Here is a 17,893-nt window from a genome sequence, read left to right on the forward strand (position 1 = left end):
CAGGAACGTAGAATCCTAGATCCTTCCCAGACCTACTGGTGTGGAATCTGAATCATAAATAGACCCCCAGGTGAAACATAAGCAGCTTCACGAGTGAGGGGCTGAAGTATCAGGGACAGGAGTTCTTAAGAAGTGAAGACCAGTACTGCAGGGGGCACGGGGCAGTGGGGACTCTGAGGCACCCAGACCATCCAGCAACAGACACAGGGGAGAAGAAGGCCTTAGGGCCATGGGAACAGACAACAGGCCAGCAGGGCAGGCCTCACAGCACAGTTCCACAAACAAAGACCTGACAAAGGACTGCTGTGCACCTCAACTCTCCATTTTGTTCCTTTACTAGACCTAACATCCTTGACACAAATGGAATGTCTGATCACATGAGCTATAAAACAAACACATAAAGCTGATTTTTTTCTTCTTAATCGGAAGCACATACTCAGGAAAAAGGATGCCACGGCTTGCAGCATACAAAGGTCGCAACCACAGTCTCGGTCTCCGAGCACTCTCTCCCGGTCACACACCACCCCCATCCAGCCAGCCTCAGACTGGATGCGCTGTGGGCTAGAGGGGCGGCGGGAGAGAAAAGAGAAACCAGAGACTGGGAAGTCGGGGAACAAAGAAAGAAGAGGAAGAGGAATTGAGAACAAGTGAGGTCCTGCAAATTCCATCAGAAGCTGTGCCTCTGCAAGGGAGGGGTGGATGGAGGGAGGAGAATGTGAAGGTGAGTCTTAAATAGATCTCCCTCTTGGGGCACCTGGGTGGCTCAGTCAGTTAAGTCAGGTCATGATGTCACGGTTGGTTTGTGGGTTTGAGCCCTGCATGGGGCTCTCTGTCATCAGCACAGAGCCCACCTTGGATCCTCTGTCCCCCCTCTCTCTCTGCCCCTCCCCAGCTTGAACACACTCTCTCTCTCCCTCTCTGTAAAATAAAGGTCCACTAGAAAAAAAATTTTAATAAAACAATAAATCTCCCTTTTAATTAGCATGAGGAAGAAGAGGCATCTCCGTGTGGCCAGAGAGCTGTACAAAATAGGAATAGCTCTTCTGAAAGCTCATCATTCTTCCACCCCATTTTGCAAACATTACCAGCTTTTTCTTAGCTCTGACAGTTATCTTCCAGGATACATCCCCCTCAGGAGAGGTGGTGGGATAGAACCAGTAGGTTTCAACTGGTGCTAAGCCTCTCGTGAAGGGGAAGGTGGGCCTGGGCACACTGCCACCCTGCCTGCTGCCACAGCTGGGGCAACTTGGAGTTCCACCTGAGCCACAGGCAAGCCACGGAGGTCACGACAGAGGTATTCAGGTCAAGTGGAGGGTTATCCCCAGACCCTCCCATCAAGCAGCAGGACTCCTTTGTCAGCTCTTGCTCAATATTTTAAGAAAATCAACAAACTCCAGCTGGACTGGGTGGGGTGTTATGTAGTAGGAGCAGTACGGGAGAAATGAAGCCAGAAGGGCTCTCAGCATAAACTCCTAAAGGTCTTCAGCAGAGAGGAAAGGAACAGCCTCATATGGTGTGAACTCTTTCAAGTTCTTGTGACTTCAAGGCAGCTCTGACAAAAAAATAAAATAAAATAAAATAAAATAAAATAAAAAATAAAAACAAAACAAGGACACTCTCGGGTACTCAGAGCCAGCCTCCTGCCAGAAGGCACATGGTGTCAAGGAGGAGTTCTGTTTTCAAGCTCAAGGCTCTTCTTTGAGAGAAACTTTTGCTCAAAATGGCGGTCTTAGTTTGATGGAGTCTTCTGGGGCAGCCTGACCTGCTCTGTTTAGACAACTCTGCCCAGAGCACGCACAGTCCTTCGTCAGCTTCTTACTTCAAATGGGGCAGCTGGCCATACTGTAGCCAACTGTGGTATAAACCTACAAACAGTGTCTCTTTTATTCTAGAAGGGGTAGGGGGTTCTCCAGCGTGCTGAGAAATGGCACCCCATGACCTTGTCTGGGCAGCACAGAGGGTCTTTGATGTCCTAAGTAAATGCATTCTACCTGTCCTCAATTATGCCCAGGATGTGAATCACCGCTCTTCTCGTCAGCTGGCACATGGCCTGGGTCCCCCTGCAGAATCCTTCGCTGCACAGGACTTAGGACATAAGGCAGGTTTACTAAGGGACCGACTTGTGTCCCCCGGCTTTTGAAGGATTTCAAACGGAAGACCACTTTTCTCATTCCAGACCCACATTTTTCCTAGACAGGCAAACAAAAGGCCTTGGGTTTTCACAAGGAGGAAGGAATAAAATGCATTAAGACCACAGAAGTGCCTCTAAAGGACCTGGTGATAGCAGCCTCCAACGCAACTCTGCCTTCTCAAAAGGGCAATTGGAACTTCTGCTTGGAGCATCTCTTGCCTTGTTCTTGAGAAATAAATCACAACGAGGGTGTTGAGAGTGGTCAAGAAAAACGTCAATGAAAAATCAGAGGCGTCTTTTTTTTTCCTGCATTGTTCCTTGCAAAAAAAAAAACAACCCAGTTTTACGTTTTTCCTTTCCTGTATGTCTGATAGCACACAAAACATCCCACTCCTTTCTTGCCCCGTAATTGTTCATATCCTGAATCGACTTGGAAAGAAAAGTAGAGAAAGCATGGGCCTCTATCCACAACTTCCTGCCTCGGTTTCCCCAGTTGCAACAAGAGGGTACGGTCACGTACTCAGCAAGTATTTCTTGTAGACCTATTTTCCAGGACAGACCATCCAAACCAAGATACTCGCTCCCACAGTGATAAAATGAGTAACTTGAAAACTCCCCAGAAGGCAGACGTGATTCATGTGTTTATGTAACCAGGGCTTTAGATAGGGCTTTGGAAAAGAGCACAGGCCTACAAGGGACTACTGGCATCTTAATGAAGGGTGTGACCCGTGGGTTCTAAACTGCAGAGATTCACTGACACGTGCACTTTCAATCAGCATCTTTCATGGCTTCTTCTCTTTGTATTGAAGCTAACGGCCATCACCAACACTTGAAAGTGCAAAGTATGCCTGCGTCCCCAGTTAAATCGTATACAGGTCCACCCTGCCACCCTGCAGGTTCTCATCCATAAGCCTTTGACAATTCGTTCCTACCCTATCCAGCTGCACTCACCAGAGTGTCCACTCTTCCCCAGGAAGTGAGAGCTGAACACTGCATCTGGGTTTTCTCTTCCCCATTGGCCTCCAGAGAGGACAGTAGTCCAGCAACACCAGTAAGGGAGAAACCCACTGAGATACCTCCCACTGCAGGGTCTCTGTCCTCTGGGGAAAGCCACACAGAGGAACGACATGACCCTTTCCCCGGGAGAAGTGTTCGCCTTGCCCCACACCCCAAATCTGCTGATGGCGGGCCTCACCCCCAGAGCCCAGGGAGCACCACGGCCCAGCAGCCAACCTGTTTCTGATTATTCTGCCTGACAGAGACGATCTTCCGGCATGTGTAGTTGCTGACATTTCTGAAGCTCAGGACGCAAGGAGACTTTGACGTCAATCCCAGGAAGGCGTATAGAGTCCCCTCAAACAATTCTCATGTGTGTGGGAGGCCTAAGGGAAGGTTTGAAAGAGAGGCTGGCGGTGGAGGGTGGGGTCTGAGCTTCCCGCTGACAGGCTTCCTGCTTCAGACTCGGCTCTCCAAGCACACACCATACCCTGAAGCTTAATGGGAGGCCAGACCCACATCAGGCCCCAGAAACAGCCAGGGGTCAACCCGCTGCACTACACAGAATCACCTCAGTTTCCCCTCAACCCTTTGCGTGCTGGGGGAAACTCCAGCCACAAACCTTTACTCTGAGGAAAACGCCCACCGAGGCACCCAACTCCAAATCCTTCTCTGGCTGGGTGCCCCTGTGTGTCTGAAAACCCTCTCGTCCCAACACCACGTCTGCTGAACTTGACTGGACCGGGAGCACTGGCGGCTCAGTGTTTTCGCAAACTGTAGAGAGTTCTCTTGCCATAATTCTCTTGTTGTCGTCAAAAGCAATTACATGTTTCAGATGATGAAAAGCACTGTCATGAAAAGCTGGCACAGCCACCAAGGAGACAGATGTATTAAACCACACGGCTTCTAAGAACTCCCACTTATGCTGGAGCTCAACACAGAGATGAGCACTGCGATACACCCTTCTCCAACATCCTCCCGTGCGGATTCAGGGCACACGGCTCCTTTCCGACCAGGTGCTCAACTCCTTCGGTGGACAAACAACTGAACTGCACAAGAACGGGTCAGCATGTAAGTCCACGTCCTCGAACAAAAGTAATAATTTCATAAATGTGACTAGCCCACCATCAAAAAAATACAGGGTTGGTTGGATTGAGTCAAAACTTGAAAATCCACCTTTTGTAACTGGTGATGTGAGCAATACTGGTCTATAAATGATAATTGATATGCTGTAAAAAGCACATCCTGGTGCTCACAGAAGTAAAAAAGCTGTAGGTTACATAAAGTCGTAAGTGATTTTTATTTTTATTTTTGACAGAGAGAGCACACGTGAGTAGGAGAGGGGCACAGAAAGAGAGAAGGAGACAGAAGATCTGAAGCAGGCTCAGCGCTGTGAGCGCAGAGCCCAATGGCGAGATCAAGACCTGAGCCAAAATTGGACGCTCAACCGAGCCACCCAGGTGCCCCTAAAAGATGTTTCTTAATTGCAGGATTTCTCAGAGCTTTTAACTGTGAAGCTTAAAGGCTCAAATCATACACACATACATTTATTTTTTCCCCAAACCTTTCCCGATTCCTTCAGAGTTCAAGGATGTGGTGCTATCCCATTTTGTGTCTACCCTGAATGTCTTGTTCCTCTTTCCTTCTCTCAACCTTCTAAAGCCGTCTCAGAGGCAGCCTTCTTTGTGACTCATCCAACCCACAGTGACCTTCCCACCACCCGAGGCTCTTGCTGCCCACTGCATGGCTGGTCCATCAGGAGCTGAGCATCTGAACTTTGAGAACATTACCTTCCACATGCTGTCTTGGAGCCGGGCGTGCTGTGGCATCCTGCTGCCTGCGGGAAATGCACACGTCAAGTGATAGCCCTAAGGAGAAGCGGTTATTACTTGGTGGCTACCTGACACACATACCTGTTTTGGTCCTTATTTACCACTTCCTACATATGCGCCTTGTTCTGCTAAGTAGCTGACCGGAGACTTCCTTTCCTTATTGATAAATTGGAATAACAACAGTAGCTACTTCCAGGTGACAAGAAGCAGAAGAAATTCATGTTCTTAAGCCACTGGGATGGTGTCTGGCACATAGTAAATGCTCGATGAAAGGTCGCTTTTACTGTTATCACAGGACCAAGTGTCACAGCCAAGACTAAACCCTAACTCTGGTGGCTCTAAATCCTGTGTTTCACTCTTCCCCACTCCTGCATTCTCGCCACTCTGTGGTGTCTCGCATGCCTTCCACACTTGCTTGTGAGCTCCCCAAAGACAGACCTCATATATAATGGCACAGCGCCCTTCTATGTTATTGCCAAAATGCTTTATGGTCAAGGAGAAGGGTATTTACTATCGTTATTACAGAAATTCCATTATCCATGAGAAGTGTCTCAATGGTGACTTAAGAAATTTATTAGAAATATTGATGATAGGAATGAAGGTTCCCCAAACTGTATTCTAGAGGGCAAGAGTTAGCAAGATTTTCCTGTAAAGGGCCAGAGAGTAAGTATTTTAGGCTTTATGAGCCATGCAGTATCTGTCTCGTTACTCAGCTGTGCGGCTGTGTGAAAGCAGCCATTGACAATGAACGAACAAGGTTGGCTCTGTTCCAGTAAAACTTAACAGGCAGTGGCCAGATCTGACCCCAGCTATAGAGAGGATAACAACTATGGCTCAGGGAAATGAGTTGGTGGCCCAATCAAATGGATTTGTTGTATTATGATTTGAGTCTTTAAAGGCCACAACACTCATTATCAAATGTACACACATGCACATATATATGCTTATATATACACGTGTGTGTGTGTGTGTGTGTGTGTGTGTGTGTGTGTGTGTATGTTTTCCCCAACCTTCCTGGTTTCTTCTAAGTTAAGGGTATGTGTGTGCATATGTGTGTGTGTGTGTGCACTCCTGTATACACACACATATATCTGGGAGGAGGAGGGGCTGGTGGGGGTGGGTCATATTGATTCACGAACTTGAAAGCCTGAGCTCTGCTCAGCGGCTCTGCCTCAGCCACAGCCTGAGCAAGATGAATTGTGCTGTGCAGGTGTTTGTGGTGACAGATCCTAATATGTGGCTTTTTTTTTTCCCCTCCTGGAGTCAATCCAATGATCCACTGCTAATGGGATCTTCAACTTGATCAGAATAAATTGTATCGATGCCTCTGGATAGGAATCCTATCCGGTAAATCATCAAAGCATCCCACAGTAGTTATAAGCCTGGCTCTGCGAGAATAATACACCAGGGCAGCTATGCCACCTAGTGATGCTTGCATGTACTGTTCTCATCCCGAAGAGAGCAGGAGAAGCTTCGGGGAGGCCTGGCATTTGCTATTTCTGGCCGACATTTCCACGTGCAAGAAGAGTCTGAAGTCTCGTCTTGGCTTCGAAACATTCCCTGTGGCTGCAACTGCCATTCCCCAAGGGGCCCAGAAATAAGCGACGTCGTGCTTAAAGGGAGCAGCCCAAACCTGTAGCGCTAATTATGCAAGAGTATACAGCAGACACCCACTGGCCCATCCCACCTTCCAGCAGTGATGGAAGAAAGATCTTCTCCCACATCCTTATGTGGCTGCAATAACCTGTTTCCTTTATTGTACATCCTGGAAGTCTTACGCATGCAGCATCTGCTGCTTTCTCAACTAGACAGAAATGCGATCATCTGCAGTCAGAAACAGAAAAGACACAAGATGGGTGGTGAGGATCTGTTCCCCATCCCACAGTGGCAAGAGTTAGAGGTGCTAAACATTAGTGCTATGTGGGTGTAGTTTATGCACACAGAGACCATCAGTGTTTTCATTAAACTGGTCCAGTCCTCCACCAAGCTCAGTGGCGGAGGGGAGGGTCTTGTAAGCCTTCTCAAGGCTGTGGACAGACTCTGGGATCAAATTATGCTGGTTTTTTTCTTCTTCATTTCAGATTCCTCGCAAGAGGCCCACTGAATATAGCTAGGATTCTAGAAGTCTGGATGGCAAAGCATCATGCATAATGCTTTTCATCCTTCAAAATACAGCTAACTATAGCGGTAGCACTAACCGTGCTTTCAAGAAGTGGTTCTAGTATCATACAAGGCTATTATAATAAACTATGGCTGTGTGTTTCCTGTAAGGAAGGAAAACATCAGTCCAGGAGAGAAATGGAGGGTAAATGACATTTATCAGATTGTAGTTTGTGAAAATGGATTTGCTTCACTAGATCAAAGACAGCCCATTTCTACACATCATCGCCAATTCTGCAGGAACCATTCCAAATATTCTGAGCGCATGTTGTCAGACTGGGTAGTTGGTCCCCCTCACTGATTGTTTCCCTTCTAGGTCAGAGTATATTTCCATGCACTCCTGATTGTATTTATACAGCTCATCCGTAGGACAAAAGCACAAAAGGTATACGGAAAGCCCAGAGGGAAAACAGAGGCTAAGATGACACTTCAGGCAGCATGCCATGGACAGTTGGTGAAGTTGTGCCCTGCACAAGTATCCGGTGTGTAGCCTACTTACCTAGCTGTGTATCTGTTACAGGATTACAAAAGGGACATCTTTTTCTAACTCACTGAAAGTACATTTTGGGGATAAATGATATTCTATCATAAAGAAAGTGTTCTAAAGAAAAATCTCCTATTCCAGCTCATTACTTTTTTAAGATTAAAGATTTAACCAAATACATCACTTTTGTGTTTGTCCCTGCAACAACCAACGCCTGTGCTGTGAGAGACGGATGTGATTGGATCTACTCAATCACTTGATCCTACATCACTGGGTTTTCACCCAAAGCCAATAATCTTGACTCCTCCTATTTTAAAATGCTCATTGCAATGTACTATTACTGTTTGCATACAGCTGTCAGCTGCGAAAACATTTTTTTTTTTTAACAAAAATCTAGCTTTTGCCCCTCTTCCCCTGAGACTCAATGGTGGTCTACTGACTCACGCTGACAAAAAGAACAAAGGTTCCCTTGGCTCCCACCCCCCTGTCCAGACGTAATTAGGCCTTGCACAGGTGACCCCACTGCAGCAGAGAGCTCAGTGACAGGGTTCAGTGCTGGGGACACAGCTGCACGGGGGCCACCAGGCAGGCCGTGGGCACTTATGAATGGATGGACGCCAGGATGACCCTTATTTCCCTGTTACTGGTGGCCCTGAAGCTTGTGTCCAGAGAAGGCAGAACTTCAGTAACAAAGCTGCGGACGCACAGTCTTTGAGAATGCCTCTCAAAAACAAAATTCTTGCTTCTCCCCTTTTGAGGGGTTCCAGGGCAACAACACAGCTGATGGTTATTTTTGTAGCCAGAAAACAACTATGTAAGAGTCGGGTGTTTATTCAGACAAATGCTTCTCCCTGAAGGCGCTTGTGGGATCCACACAATAGTGAAGCACGATCGAGCTCCATTGGCTCCTTTAACACTCCCAGAGCATAATACACCTATTGCATTCTTGGGGGAAGGTCTCCTTCACAAAATTCAATACCTCAGGAAAAGGGGGAGTTTTGTTATTTTGTTTCCTGCAAAGCTATTTCTTTAAAAGGAATCCTTTCCAAGTAAAATGAACCTTAATAACGTTTTTATCCCAAAGCTGCTGGGTGGTAGATGGGACCTGGAAATCTGTAGTGTATTTTAAGCACACCCATTGGAGTGGAGCATGAAGGAAAAGGAAAAAAAAAGCAAAAGGAATGGGAATGGATAGGGGATGGTTTAAGGATGGACTTAGCCAGCTTTACATGTGTGCAATTTCTCCTGGAGACTAAGATGACAGGTATTGTCAACTAAGGAAAAGAAAGAATAAGGGAGGAAGCAAAAATAGGTGTCAGGTGTGGTGTCTCCCTGTGGCTCCTGGAAACATTTCAACTTGTATTTTCTTTTTTTGAAGTATTTTTTTTCTTTTTTTAAATTCTTTTTAACGTTTATTTATTTTTGAGACAGAGACAGAGCATGAACAGGGGAGGGGCAGAGAGAGAGGAAGACACAGAGTCTGAAACGGGCTCCAGGATCTGAGCTGTCAGCACAGAGCCCGACGCGGGGCTCGAACTCACAGACCGCGAGATCATGACCTGAGCCGAAGTCGGACGCTTAACCGACTGAGCCACCCAGGCACCCCTCAACTTGTATTTTCCAGCCAAGACATGGAAGAGTCCATCGTCATTTCTTGCCACGGCCATACCCTGTTTCTAAAAGGTCTCCAACGGTATCCAGTGTCTTCCCTTAGAGATGTGATCGGGGTAATGCAGACAATGAGGCTGAGGGTACGGCATCAGGACTCGAACGGCAGCCAGTATGTTCCTCATCCCGACGAGGCAACGGAAACACCTGGCCTTCTGACTTCAACTCCAAGCAACACTCAGGCTGCCCACAAAGTCCGTTCACTGAGTATTTGTATCTTTCTTGTTATTATCTGTATTCTCTTAATACTCTGTTTTTGAGCAGCTTGAGGCACCTCAACGGGATGGCTAAAGGACACCCGGTCAAGCAACACACTGTTTATGAAAAAGGCCAAATTTGCCAGACTGTGCTAATGAAGTGATGGCTGACTCTCCCTTTAACTTGGCCATGTAGAAAATCCTTACCTGAGCTTTCCCACACGGTGGCCAACACTGCCCCCTTGCCCATCCGAAGCCTCCTCTTCTTTCCGGGTTTCTCTTTTCTCATTTGAAGTCTGAATTCACCCTTTCTGTAGTGGAATTCAATACTGTAGGCTTTAATATATTTTACGGATTGGTTTGCCTTCAGAATTCCCCTCCCCCTTCATTACAGCCATTCCTAAAGTAAGCATGGCTTCCCTGAGCGACCAGGGCCACGGTGGGGATTAATATTTATTTTGTGGCTAATGTTTACAGAGTACCTTAAGCTGTTCAGCAGAAAATCACTTCATTTCTCAAAGGAAACACATATGCCTTCTTCCTTCTTACACCACCTCACCGGCAATGCCCGCACAGTTACTGCGTCTTCTTACGGCGTTTCGAATGTTTGGGTCATCAGCTGGACCACCCTTAGGGTCACCACTCAAAGTAACTTTAGAAAGAAAATGCTGCTTCAAAGAAATAGTCCAGCTGGTGTTTGAAAGCAATACTGAACACAAGTACACAGGCAGAGAAGGTTGACCATCCTGAACTTTTATCACAATTCAAAATTTCCTTTCTATATTTTTAGAACCAACTCAAAGTATACAATAGGACTGGTAATGACTACAGGCAGCAAAAAGAATCCTGAGGGTTTGAGAGATATTTTCAGAAAAAGTGGCTTTAAATAATTAACATCATGGTACTCTCTTCCCTTCTTCATCCAGTAGAGCAAATGTCTCTTGACAGGTAATACTCTTTTATGTGAGGCCATAACTCCAGATTGTTCAAGGTAACCGTTTTGTTATTAAAAACCACACTTTAATTAAATACTTGTCTTAGAAAACCACGCTATTTCTAAGTAATAAACAACTCTTAAATATTCAATTCATCAGTTATCAACTCAAATGCATAAAAAAATCCATCTACTTCTATTTTTTAAAGTATTTTTTTAATGTTTATTTATTTTTGAGAGAAAGAGACAAGACAGAGTGTGAGCAGGAGTGGGGCACAGAGAGAGGGAGACACAGAATCTGAAGCAGGCTCCAGGCTCTGAGTTGTCAGCACAGACCCTGATGCAGGGTTTGAACTCACGAGTGGTGAGATCGTGACCTAAGCTGAGGTCGATGCTTAACCGAGTGAGCCACCCAGACACCCTACTTCTATTATCTTTTAAAGCAGAGGAAAAGGAAAAAATTAAGAATGAAAACAAGACAAAAACTAAGAAAACAACAAACAACAATATCAAGAGTGGACACCAGTTTGGGGCTGTGTACTATTAATTTCCTGGCTCCTGTGTTAGGTACTCTTCTATGGGTTCGCCGAGTTAGCCCTCCCCTAAATCCTATGGTAGGTATTAACACCCTTAGGTCAAAGGAAGAAACCAAGGTTCAAAGAGGTTGAGGATCTTGGCCAAGGGCAAAAGCTCTGAAGAGCAAAAGCTGAAACTCCTATTGGGGTCTCTCTGAATTCCAGGTCCCTTCCACTATTCATGATGCTTCTCAAATTGAAGAAAGGAAAATGGGAAGAAATTAAAGCCTGACCTGTTCAAGGCGACAAAATCCAAGATTATTCAGAGACATCAAATTAACCATATTTCGAGTAAATATGTGTTTTCCTGCCATTGGATCAACTACGATGTGATTCAAACTGGCTTTTATGAAAGCCAAAGATACCAGATGGACCGTCTTTCAATCTGGTGTTTTTGTCATCTAAACACGGTCCTAGAAATCAAAACAAATAGAAACATAAAAACCATTTTTTAAAAATATGGGCCATCTCTGCCCTAGAATCAAGGCACAGAATGAAAAATGGTTACCAAAGTCAGCCTTAGAGTAGACTGGGCCTATTTGACCATTAAAAAAGGCAGACACCCATCCAGTTTCCTTCTGCAGTAAGTCAACAATCACTGCCTCTGTTGAGAGGAGATAAAAATACCCCAATGTGGTTGTCCAAAGGACTTCTGACAGTATCCAGCCTGTTCAACCTTTGTATCTGCCCTTCCTTCGTGCCCCCTGACGTTTTTTTGGTGTGCCACAAAAAGGTAATGCCTTTAATGATCCACACTTGACAAGACTTGAAATTAACCTTTCAGTGAATAATCCGCATTCAATGTGAAACAACAGAACCAGTGGTGATGTGACATTTTTGGTAGGTGAGCACATCAAAGGCGTCTGCCTCCAACGATTTCCATGAACACCCAAGGGGATGTCAGGCTGCCAGGTCTCCTTAGACACGACAGGCAGAGGAAGACAGAGGAAGGGAGCCCCAGCAGGATACTCTACACTGAATACTCACCATAAAATAGAGGTGTTTTGGGGCGCCTGGGTGGCGCAGTCGGTTAAGCGTCCGACTTCAGCCAGGTCACGATCTCGCGGTCCGTGAGTTCGAGCCCCGCGTCGGGCTCTGGGCTGATGGCTCGGAGCCTGGAGCCTGTTTCCGATTCTGTGTCTCCCTCTCTCTCTGCCCCTCCCCCGTTCATGCTCTGTCTCTCTCTGTCCCAAAAATAAATAAACGTTGAAAAAAAAAAAAAATAGAGGTGTTTTAGCCCACTTCTCTAATTCACCCTTATGTACTTCACTCTGCCTCGTTCTCTAATATTCAAGTATAAAAGAGAACCCAAGAATATTATTTCTGCCTGCCAAGTCCCAACAGCAGAAATTCACGAACACATGATTTCTAGCCCCTATATACTCAACCTTGATCTTTCTGCCAGCATTTCTCACAATGATTACGCTTAGTACTTTCCGCTAGGAGGGCAGTGTCTTCAGCACTGTAGATGACATGAAGCATTTTTAAACTGAAACCCAAGTGAATCTGGAGTCGGCTCACCACACTGTCATAGAATAATGTAAGTAACAACAATCATGCTCATCTTTAAGGCACCCACCTTCTTGTGCACCCTACACTGAGTGTATAAAGGCCACCTCTGATGCACGGACGTCTATAGAAACCTTTAATGTCTTTGCCCCTTCTACTTTTCTTCAAGCAGGGAACTCAGGGGATAAGAAACCACACAGAAAATACACTTTTGTACAAGGCCACTTCCAGGACCTATCGCTAACTCTTGAGTCACCCCAATTTACTGAGTAACAGTGATTCCACTAACAGTAGGTAACTTGGGGACCCTCACGTTCCCAAAATTTCTCTCTCCGTTCTGGGAAAACCCCTGTTAGAACAGACCACCATAGACAGGGAAGAACGAACGATGGGCAGTTATTTCTAAGTCAAGTTTTAAGAAGAGATTCACTAACAGATTCAGTGGGACCAGGGGTTTCGTGGGCCATCGTGGCAGGAGTATGGTTTGCTCCTGACTAGATAGGGTGTTTTGTATACTCTTAGGACTGAGGAGTCAAGGATGCCTCCAGGCAGACGATGGATTTCACTTAGTCCTTAATGGGGTATCAGGATGGCCTGGAAGGGAATGAAGTAAGAGCAAAGGAGGACACAGGAACACACAAGGCATGGCATGAGTCAGTGAGAAAAAAGCGCCAGCTGGAAGGTCATGCTGACAGTGCAGCCAGACTGGAAGTCAGGCCGTGGTTCAGAGTTCATCCCCAACGCCATGGGGAGCGTCCAGTGATTCTAACCCCGTCACCATTTGCCGAATGAATGAATGTGCATGCGATGTCTGCTGGGGAGGAAAGAAAGGTTTTAAGAAACACTAACCTGGCTACATCGTCTGGGATGGACTGGAAGGAGTCAGTTCAAGGGCAAAGAAATCAACTTTGGAAGCAAGGAAAACAACACACAGGGAGGAGGCAGGAAGGCCCTGGTTTCAGACAGAACAGAGGCAAGCAAGGGAGGAAGTAACGTGACGAGTGCCAGGAAGGTTTCAGACTCACCAAACAGCACCAAGCGACTCAGGGAGCAGAGGACAAAATTACCGATAACCCAGTTTTCCATTGGGGTGACCAGCAGAATGATGATGGCACTGACACAGACAGGGAGTTCAGAGACCCTTTGTCCCTACTTGCAGGACTCAGCGCTTTAACCAGAAAAGACACACTGTATTATGATTAGTCAGTGTGGCCCGCTGGACGGTCAACCAGGCAAGGACAAAACCTGCATACTATTTGCCTTTGTATGTTTCAAGCTCCTGAACCACAACGCTCAACACTAAGGAGACGCTCCATAAGTACTTGCTGTATGAGGCAGACCCCAGTTTGGAGGAAGAGGAGGTTGGCGGTGGGAAAGCAGAGTGAATTTACCGTGATAAAGCATTCCCAGAGAGGAGATCCATGTTGAAATGGGAGAAGTCATCTTTGATTTCTTAACTAGCACGCCCCCTCCCCTCCCCTCTTGCCCCAGTAATACAGTTATTTGTGCATCTTGCTTCCCAATGTCTGTTAGTTACAGCCTTTATTGTTGATGGAGAGATGAATGTTAAGGCTAGGAAGGTAGATCAGTCTCCTAAAGAAAGAAGAGAGAAGAAACAACAAAGAAAGCCAATAACTGAACCTCAGGGGAGCACAAGGGAAAAAAAAAAAAGAAACAATTCACAGTTGTCTTCATAGAGTCAAAACAACCAAGATCCCTGCCCATCGAAGGAACACATAAAATGCAGGGAATCTCGCATTTTATTGGCAAATGAGTCCACTTAGATGTCCACTGCATATTAGAGTGATGCTTACTCAACTCAAAGTCATGATATTTAATTGTCACGGTGAAGGGTAGTTTATTTTATGTTCCCTGTCTACCAGAAAGTTATCACAATGTACCTATTACAAGACCACAGTATGAACAATTACTCTCACTTCTGGAAGAACAGAGGCTTGTAGAAATCTTCCTTACTGCATTCAAAATCTGCTCTGAGACACCCTATTGTAATTTACATCAGCAGAATCTTTCCTCCCGTGGGGAAATTAGAGCCCAGAATTCCCTGCTATTTATGGGATATGATAAAAGATCCTCCTTCTCAATTTTCTTCACTTATACCATCCCTAAATATGAATTAAGCTAAAAGCTGGGACAAGACCAATGGTATTGAGGAGAAAAATTAAAGTAGATTCAAAGGTCTAGTTTTTCTGGCAGCCAGTAGGTCTCATCACGAAAAAGGGATTTGCTTACTTTCAGTAATAATGTAGTTCGTAAAATATAAAACATGGAAACAAAACACCACAGTTCTGTATTTGAAAAAAAAAAAAAAATCTAGGCACACCTGGGTGGCTCAGTTCAGCGTCCGCCTTCATTCGACTCAGGTCATGATCTCATGGTTCTAGGGTTCAAGCCTCGCGCCAAGCTCTCTGCTGTCGGCACATAGCCTGCTTCAGACCCACTGTCCCTCTTTTCTCTCTGCCCCTCCCCTGCTTGTGCAAGCTCCCCCTCTCAAAAATAAACATCAAAAAAAATCTATGCTTTTTTGGTAAGTTCTGGAAGCAGAAGAGCTATTATGTGATTAATCCTCATCTCCTAGTGCAGGATGTGGTTCCAGAGAGGTACTCAGTTATCACTTGTTAAGTGAGTGGATTGTAAACTAACTTCTTGCAGTTTACACATTTCTTAGGCTCCCCCTCACTCACAGCTGGCATCCCATGTTGCAAAAGTGAGCACCTGATAATCCTGTTCCCTGGGCCTCTGGCATCCAGACGCACATTTCACAGACCCTCTCAGCTCACCTCCTCCTCCCCATTCTGCTCAGCTCGAGTTGATGCACTGTAGGAGTCTGCTTCTCCCTGGCCTGGTCCCAGGTGGTTGCCATGACAACACACCCTCTGAGCAGGCACTTGACAAGAGCCTTCCCGGGACACAGGAGAGCAGGAGGGAGTGTGGCAGACCCTGAGGCCCATAGCAGGGAATGAAGAGAGGAGATTCCAAGCAGAGTTGACAACGCTTTTCTTGGCCACAGACCACCACTGGCTGCTCAGGACCGAGGACTCTGTTGCCCAAATTTCTGGCTTTCTCACCCAAAGAGCACATGACAAAAGTAGCTTAGGAGAGGCCAGTGGTCACATCAGCTAGCGTTTTTTTTTTTCTTTTTTCAAAATATTATTTAAACTCTAGTTAGTTGGGGCGCCTGGGTGGCACAGTCGGTTAAGCGTCCGACTTCAGCCAGGTCACGATCTCGCGGTCCGTGAGTTCGAGCCCCGCGTCGGGCTCTGGGCTGATGGCTCGGAGCCTGGAGCCTGTTTCCGATTCTGTGTCTCCCTCTCTCTCTGCCCCTCCCCCGTTCATGCTCTGTCTCTCTCTGTCCCAAAAATAAATAAAAAACGTTGAAAAAAAAAATAAATAAACTCTAGTTAGTTAACATACAAGCATCTAGCGTTTCTTATTTAAAAAGGCAAAAGGCTAGAATCCAAATCAAAGATGATCTAAAACATCCAGCCTGAGTGTAAGAGCAGGCAGCCCCCAAGGGACCTTAAGAGGGAGGAGCTACCTTCCCTCCCCCTGGAGTTGGGCCTTAAAGGACCGAGCAGAAAGTGCTATCAGGGTAATACTGCTCTAAGTGGCACCCATACATGTCATGTGCTGATGTGAGGAACGGATGGTGTTACTCGGGTGCTGCCGGCAACGGGCAGACAAGCTTCTGGCCTCATCCCTCATTCTACAGTGTAATCCCAGATTTTAAGTTTTCTTATGCAACAGCCCTGAAGCCCTTTGTGCTTTCTTTGTCCCTAGGGAAAATGAAAATAATGCCTATTTACATAGGTTTTCTCCAATTCCAAGAGTTAACAGGAAATCTAAGGCTTATTTCTTTATTTGGAGAGAGAGAGAATCCCAAGCAGGCTCCACACTGTCAGTGCAGAGCCTGACGTGGGGCTCCAGCCCACGAACCGTGAGACCATGACCTGAGCAGAAACCAAGAGTCAGATGCTCAACTGACTGAGCCACCCAGGTGCCCCAAAAGGAAATTTAAACTGCTGCTTTAGTTGCCAGGCAGAGGACGCCTGCAGAGAGGTTATTATGAATCACTGTATCAGCCCCTTGCATACAGCAAGTGCTCAACAAACGTCAAGGAGTTGAAGACAAATACTAGAGGGGAAGTCAGCACACCCCCACCCTGAGGGACAATGCCACCCGTTCACTAGGCCTTCTCTGCTCTGAACACTGTAGCACAAGGGCAACAGCCCATCAACAGGGACAAAGGCACTCAGGGCTTTTTCTGTTCTGTTTGGTAAAAGAGAACTGAGTAGATGGCCCTGGACCACGCATGCCACTCCTCGTCTCTTTCTTAGCCTTGACCTCAAGGTCCAACTCAGGTTCTCCTTGGGCCCCTCTGCTCCCAGCTCCGGTCCACATCTCTGCACTGCTTGCTGTTCACATTTCATTCGGAACTTCTGAGGGGGAGTCAGTAGCCCCTTTGACCCCATTTAGAGGGTGCCCCCGCCCCATTTGGGTGATCGGCTCCACCGGGCCACACCGCGGCTCCTGGCCAGGCATGCCGATCATCCCAGTCCCCAAGCAAGTGACCAGGATGCTAACAAAGAGAAGCCAAGTATCCACCTCTGCTCCCTTGGCTGGAAAAGGGCATTCCTCTGGATTGCTGTATCCCTGGAGAGGCCTCTGGGAACCCTGAAAACCACTTCTGGCCAAACAGAGAAACATTCTAACGAAGCCCAGTGCACAAGCTGCCTGAGGTCAGCACAACAGTGAGGGTGGGTTGGGGCGGGGAGCACCTACCCACTCCCCCCTCCACCCCCCCCACCCCCGTCTGGATGGAATCAGGGAAGAGGTATCAGAGAAGGGGGCCTAGGGTGGGTGTTGAAAACCAGGAGGAGTGAGCCCAGTGGAGCAGAGCTGGGAGGGTGTTTGAGGCGGAGGGAACAGCTTGGATAAAGTCTCGGCCTGTTTGTAACTACTGCTTCTCAGATGAGCAACCTCAAGGAGTCCCTGGACAGGATTTGCATTCCACGTGTATAATAATTTATGCATCCAGTGTCCACATGGCACTCCTATCTGGGGTGATGACAGTGATTACACCCTCCCCTCTCCCAAATGCATGGGGACGGACAGGAGCTCTGTGTCTGCAGGGAAATGCAGTCTCCATCTCTGAGCGAGGGCATTTCCATGCTGACCACCGAGGTGTAGGGAGATGCTCCCCGCATCCCACTTCATGCGGCAGAATAAGACATCCCACGTCATGTGAGCTCTTTTTCCATACTTAGCTTTGCTAATTTATGACCATCATCGGAAAAGGATAGAATTTAGGGTCTGTGTAAATTACCCAAGGCGGAGATCCACAGCACAGGAGGACAGTCACGGAAGGTGTCAGGACTGGGCACTCTCA

At 46.7% G+C, this 17,893-nt stretch overlaps 1 protein-coding gene across 1 annotated transcript in view; it reads right to left on the reverse strand.

Annotated features, from left to right (window-relative positions):
- RORA (RAR related orphan receptor A) overlaps positions 1 to 17,893 on the reverse strand; it is a 722,772-nt gene that overhangs the window by 539,508 nt on the left and 165,371 nt on the right. The window lies entirely within an intron of this gene.

The sequence above is a fragment of the Puma concolor genome, chromosome B3 (assembly GCF_028749965.1).
Source record: "Puma concolor isolate L17-30 chromosome B3, mPumCon1.1.hap2, whole genome shotgun sequence".
Taxonomy (NCBI): Eukaryota; Metazoa; Chordata; class Mammalia; order Carnivora; family Felidae; genus Puma; species Puma concolor.